Here is a 6,889-nt window from a genome sequence, read left to right on the forward strand (position 1 = left end):
CCGGGTCAGCTCATGGGTTTCAGAAGCTTTAAGGTTGTTTTAAGTTTTAACTGCTCTTTTACTAATATAATATTATAATCCTTGCTTTCAGTTATTAAACTAAGTATGCATTTTAAAGAGTATTGGGGATTCATTTCATTCTATGTTATAAAGTTTTGTTTTAGTAATGTTTAGGTGTTCTTGAAATTGAATGCTAGTTTGTACCTGGCACACAGTAATTTTGTTTTATTTTCTAGATGGATAGTATACAATACAATTGTTGATAAATAAAATCAACAAATAATTAAAACAAAGTAAATATCAGGGGTGGTTATAAGTTGTGAAAATTGACCGAACTATCTATAGTAAAGTTGATTAGTCGATTTGAGATTTATACCGTTAACAGTTTTAAGCGCGGTTTGTGATTTATAGTTTGAAATTAGACATGTAAACCGAACCGTACCTATATTGTTTATTGGTATGAAAAAATTACTCTAAATATAAACTTTGTATTCTAATTCATTTATCAATATAGGTAAAAGATAGGTACTTTTTATAGGTTAAAAATTAGAGAGAGAACTTTCTATGGGTTAATATAATACAAATTTTAATATTGGGACTGTAACGGTGTAAAGTGTATGAACTTGTCTTTTCTTCCAGCTTGTTGCTTAAAGATGTTTATTAAGAGAACCTATATATAAAGCAAGAGTGAGGGACTTTTTAAATTTTAAGAGGTCTCAAACTTAATGCTTTATATACAACACACAATGCATCAAAAATATAAAAATTAAGGGTAATTAAGTCTTTTCATTCATTTAAAATATACTTATAACTTTAGCCCCTCAATTTCACTACTTTTTTTGTAAATTTAGATAATAGTTACACATATGCCCTCTAATTCAAAACAAACTACCCTCGACTTTTTAACAGCCATATCTTTTCACACGTTAATATTTTTCTAAAAATAACTGCATCATAAAAACGAGTATTTTATTCTCTTTAATTTGAGTATGGTATTGCTATAGTTTTTTAGTTTTAAAAAGTTAACATGTTACGCGATTACCGTGTAGAACTGGTAACAGGTCGAGTCGGGGGAGCTTGGGTCATTTGTAAAAGTGGATTAGGGTCAGAACAAGTCGATACAAGAAAAATGGTTAATTTGGTTCGGGTTCGAGTAGATTGGGGCTAGGTCAGACCGATGTCGAGTCAGAACGGGTTTAGGGCCAAAACGGGTTGGTTTACAAAAGTTATTTATTTTAAATTACTGTATATTTCGGATTTGCTTCTTGATTTCGTCACCGGTTACGCATATGTCATTGTTTACATGTACCGGGGCCGATACACGCGTGTTCAGCACAACGTAACACACATAACCAAATTTTGGTAAGCGCTTGCCCTGCACCGGTAATCGTTATGAATTACACACGTGGTGTTGGTTAAGCATGTTTTAATGTTAGTAACGTGCATTCCAGGCCGGTTACGCGTGTTCAATCTTCGATTACACGCAACTGGCTTTGCACGAGTTACGTGTCAAATTTCGGTCTACGTACACACTATCATCAGATGACATATGTACTGACACATACTATACGTTCAATGTCGAGTTGCGTGCACACCCCGCTGCATCGCGCGGACACTCAGCTAGTTCCTTAAAAATATGTGATGGAAATTTGTAAATTATATGGTATGGTTATAAGTGATTGTAGATAGAGGGGAAAAAAATGTTATGCGAGAAACTTAAATTTGGAGTTTCATTGTTCACACCGTATAATACTATAATAATTTTTGATGTAATTATATAATACTTTAATATTTTCTGAAAGTTGTGATTGAATGAGAGAGAAATTATAGTAATAAAAGTATAAAAATGTGTTATTTAATTAAAAACAAGAGAAAAACTATAATAATTTTTAATGTAATTATATTACAACTTTTTTTCCCTTTTTTTCAAACAAACAAAAGGAAAACAAATTGTAAAAATGTTAGAGCTACGTGTCGCACACTGATATGTCTGACAGCTTTACGTAGCAAGTAGCGCGTGACCCGTACGCCCCCTCAGCCACCACCCACCACACTTTTAGTTGACCTTCCCTGGTGCATATAAAATAACTAGACGGGTGCCCGCGCGATGCAGCGGGAAACCCAGAATTTGGTAATCTCATTACAAGTTTATGTGTGTTTATTGTTCGGTTTGAAAGTGTTCAAACCGATCATTGGTTTAATTTCATGATTGATTTTTTTTTCTTTAACTTTTAGCCAACCGATTTCAAGTTTCAACGGGGTGGTTTCGGTTTTCGACGACAAAAAGGTTATTTACATTTTGGATCACAGCTTAATTTAAAAACCATCAAAACCATTCCGCAAACACCCATACGTAAAATATTGTTTTTTAAACTGAAAAAAACTATAACAATATGATAATCAAATTAAAGATAATAAAATTCTCGTTTTTATGGTGCAATGCTTTATAAAAAATATTAACGTATAAAAAAGTTATGACCGTTTAAATTCCGTGGGTGAAGTTGGGTTAAAAGTGAAAATTAAAAGAGTATACAGGTAAAAGATTAAGGGTCATAGTTGTAATTAATGTTTAAATTTACAAAAGGTGATTAAAGTTAGATGATCAAAATTGTAAATGTTTTTAATAATTTGAAATTGCACGTGATTTATCTCTTAAAAGACTATATTGTCCTTTTCAATATGCTTTGTTGAGTTGTAAATTTTGTATTTTACTTAAAAACAAGCGTCTTAATTTACCATCTTTCACTCATTATATATAGTATAGATAAAATAGCTTTACCCGTGCTTTAAAAGAGATGTTTTACCTTTCCAGATGACAAATTTGTAAACTCAGAAAAGTGGTTTTTAAAGAACTTGTACATCACGCATCAAGCTTAGTGCATTCTCTGGATTTGATATCTTGGACATTCATTCTCCGTTGAACACAGGTATAAATGTATAATTATTTTATTTTCGCATAACACAGGTATAAATGTATAATTACATAACACCGACTGCTCTTTCTTGCAACAACCGCAACCCTTGGATCAATTTTTGATATGAGACACGATTCAGTTTTATCACCAGACGGCACCTACCTTTGGTTCAATTTCTTTTGTTTATATGAGATACTATTCAGTTTTAATACTAGAAAACACAATTTGATATCCAAAGAGACATTGATCTTAGCGGATCTTAAAATCAGAGTCCACTTGATAAAAAGATATTTCTAGAGTCATGCTACGTGAGAATCTTTCTCCCAAGCCACACATCTTTTGTGTACAATTTCTATAAGACACCCAGTCACCCAAAGTTGTAATTAGAAAACAACATTTATATGGTTTGAGTTAATTTAGTGAAATGAAAACTCTTAGGTCACTGGGTATAATCTTAACTCTACAGAAACACCACAATATTCATTTTTCTCCAACAATAATAAGGTTAAGAGAGTTAAGGACAAAAGGGTTGTTAAGAAAGTGGAAGATAAGGTGGTCATCGAGGATAAGAATAGTATTAAAGAAGAAAAAGTGGACGGTGAAATTGGTGCTTGGTGATGATATAAGATGGGCACAACTACCGGTTGATTGCAGTATCGGTTTAGTGAGGGAGATAGTGTGGGACCGGTTTCCTTGTTTAGAGGGTGTGCTTATTAAGTATAAAGATCAAGAAGGGGACTTGATCACCATCACAACTACTTCCGAATGGCTGAAAGTTCAAGTGATCCTCAAGGTTCTTTGAGGCTATATTTGGTAGAAGTTAGTCCCGATAAAGAACCGTCTTATGAAGGTTTCACAAATGATGGTTTTACTAAAGCCAGTAGCTTAATATCCAGTGTTTCAGAGAATGGTAATGTGGGAAAGATTAAGGAAGTTGAGAAAGTTACAACGTGTGTTGAAGACTGGATTGTGCAGTTTGCAAGGTTGTTTAAAGATCATGTGGGATTCGAATCCGACTCATATTTGGATCTTCATGATCTTGGAATGGAGTTGTATTCAGAAGCAATTGAGGAAACCGTCACAACCGAAAACGCGCAGAAGCTTTTCGACATTGCTGGTGGGAAGTTTCAAGAAATGGCTGCTTTAGGGTTGTTTAACTTGGGGAATGTTCATATGAACAAAGCAAGAAAATGGGCTGTGTTTGCAGAAGACGGAAGTAAAGAATCGGTTCAAGAGCAGGTGAAAAAGGGACACGAATGGGCAGAAAAGGAATATGTAAAAGCAGGGGTACAATATGAAGAAGCTTTAAAAATCAAACCTGATTTTTACGAAGGGTTTCTTGCACTCGGGCAACAACAGTTTGAGCTTGCAAAGCTTTCATGGTGTTATGCAGCTGGAACCAAGAATAATATAGAATCGAGTCTTTCTGCTCAAGTTTTGGATTTGTATAACAAAGCTGAAGATAGTATGGAACACGGAATGCAGATTTGGGAAGAATTGGAGGAACAACAGTTGAACGGATTGAGTTTGTATGATAAGCATAGGGACGATTTGGTAAATTTGGGGTTGGAAGGGTTGTTAAAAGATGTGTCTGCTGATGAAGCTGCAGAGCAAGCTGAACATTTGAAATCTCAGATGTATATTTTGTGGGGTACGCTGCTTTATGAGCGATCTGTTGTGGAGTTTAAGTTGGGTTTGTCTGCATGGGAAGAATCTTTGGCGGCTTCGGTTGAAAAGTTTGAGCTAGCAGGAGTTTCACCAACAGATCTAGCAGTGATAGTAAAGAACCATTGCTCTAATGCAACATCTTCTGAAGGTAATTTAATCATACTTAATTTGAAATTTTCATTTAAACGCACTTTCACTTGATTCTTAATTGATAATGTTGCTGAGAAAGGAAAAGTAAAAGTCCCAAATTTTGCAGTGTGGAATATGAGTGATTTTTTTTGTATCAAAAGGAGTGAAAGTACTTTTTTTTGGACATATTTTTTTTTTGAACTGCAAATTTCTATTAGCAATCCAAACACCCATCCTATCAAGAAAATAGCATGGGCTGGAACAAAAACAAACAGAGAAACATTACATAATCCAATTTTTCCAGCTACTCCAATCTAATTTTAAGCTATTGACCCTGTGTTTAATCCACAAAAAAGTTAAAACTTTTATGTCTCCCAGAATGTCTTCGATCTTCAAAGGCTTATTTTTGAAGATAATGTTGTTCCGATTCCTCCAAATACACCAAATAGCCACCATAATTATAGATTTAACCATTTCCTTCTTGTGCGTGGTACCCGGAATCTGTTTAACAACATCAAAAATGTCATTTACTGACTGGACTTGAATATTTGGTATATCACACCACATGCTTATTCTTTGCCACACCACCGTCGCCATATAACCAGACGTAAAGATGTGATCAACCGTTTCCCCCGCCGCCATACAATTGCTGCAAATATCCGGGCCTAAAAAGACATTTCGCTTAATTAAATTATCACTTGTGGGAAGACGGTTTTGAAGGACCCTCCATACTATAGCATTCACTTTCAACAGAACCCAATTAGTCCACTCCAAAATACATTTTTTAGTAGGAGGATCTGGCTTGTACAAGAGTCTTTTCATTGATGCAACCGAAAACTGGCTGCAATTTCCAGTTCCACTGTAGTTAGTAAACCCCGTTCCTTTCGACACACCGTTCAGCCACTAAACATGATTTATCCGCTTCGATAGAAAACAAATTGGGGAACCGGTTTTTTAACAGACCATCGTCTATCCACACATCCAACCAAAATCGAATTTTTGACCCGTTTCCCACCTCCCCTTTGATTAACTTAGCCACCGAGATCTGAGAGTTAGCAAGAGCATTTTCCAATTTTACAATCTTTCCCCATGTGCCATTCAGCCTTTTATTATGTGGGATAACCGGCCACGTTATTGGAGTATGATGTAAAGCAGTAATAACCTTTTTCCACATACTATTCTCTTCCACCTTAAATCTCCACCACCATTTAGATAGAAGGGATAAATTACTATTTTTAAGAGTACAAAAACCCAGCCCCCCATCTTCTTTGGTTGAAGTTACTCGACTCCATGCAATCCAAAACGTTTTCGACTTATCTTCATTGCCCCCCCCCCCATAAAAACCTTCGTCGTTTAGCCTCCAAAATTTCCAATATCTTTTCCGGAGCTTGGTAAAGAGAGAAGTAATAACTTGGGAGGCATTCGAGAACTGATTTTATTAACGTAATGCGACCACCCATGGATAGAGTGTGGGCTTTCCACAATGCAAGTCTTTTGTCAAACACATCCACCACGGGTTGCCAATTGTTAATTTTATTCATATTTGCACCAACTTTGATTCCAAGATACGAAAAAGGTAATTCCCCCGAGTTACAATGTAGAAACATCGCCATCTCCTTAACCTCTTCAACATTGACTTCAACTCCAAACAAAGTAGACTTACCCAGATTTATATTAAGACCGGACAAAAGCTTGAAAATCCTCAATATACGAGCCAAAGACCGAATGTTAGTGACCGACCATTCACCAACAATTAGAGCATCATCAGCAAACAAGAGGTGCGATATGAGAGGACCTTCATTAGGCGTTTGAAAACCTTGAAACACTCCAGAACCACACCCATTTCTGAATAAAACCGTCATTGCCTCCATCGCCAAAATAAAATTACTAGTCAAATTTTAATAGATATAGGATTAAACTGAAGATAACTCTCTCTTCAAAATGAGTGAAAGTTCATATCTTTGACATATTTACTGGTAACTTTTTTAAATTTTGACATACATAGGAGTAAAGTTCAGATTTTGTCAAATTTAAGGACCAAAATATACTTGATTTATTACGGGTTAGGCTAAACATACCCCTCTTTTACTTTCATACCCCCTCCCCTTAAGTTTCAGATCCTAACAATTTTATTTGACATATTACTTCCCTCAACATTTTTTCTTCTCTCTTTTGTG

General features: G+C 35.3%; 1 pseudogene; it reads left to right on the forward strand.

Moving 5' to 3' along the window:
* The first annotated feature begins 12 nt into the window (after positions 1–12).
* On the forward strand, positions 13–4,907 carry LOC143592462 (protein PHOX1-like; annotated as a pseudogene).
* The last annotated feature ends 1,982 nt before the right edge of the window (positions 4,908–6,889 follow it).

Source organism: Bidens hawaiensis, unplaced genomic scaffold, assembly GCF_021521415.1.
Source record: "Bidens hawaiensis isolate Kalapana, Puna unplaced genomic scaffold, B.hawaiensis_p1.1 tig00040812_1, whole genome shotgun sequence".
Taxonomy (NCBI): domain Eukaryota; kingdom Viridiplantae; phylum Streptophyta; class Magnoliopsida; order Asterales; family Asteraceae; genus Bidens; species Bidens hawaiensis.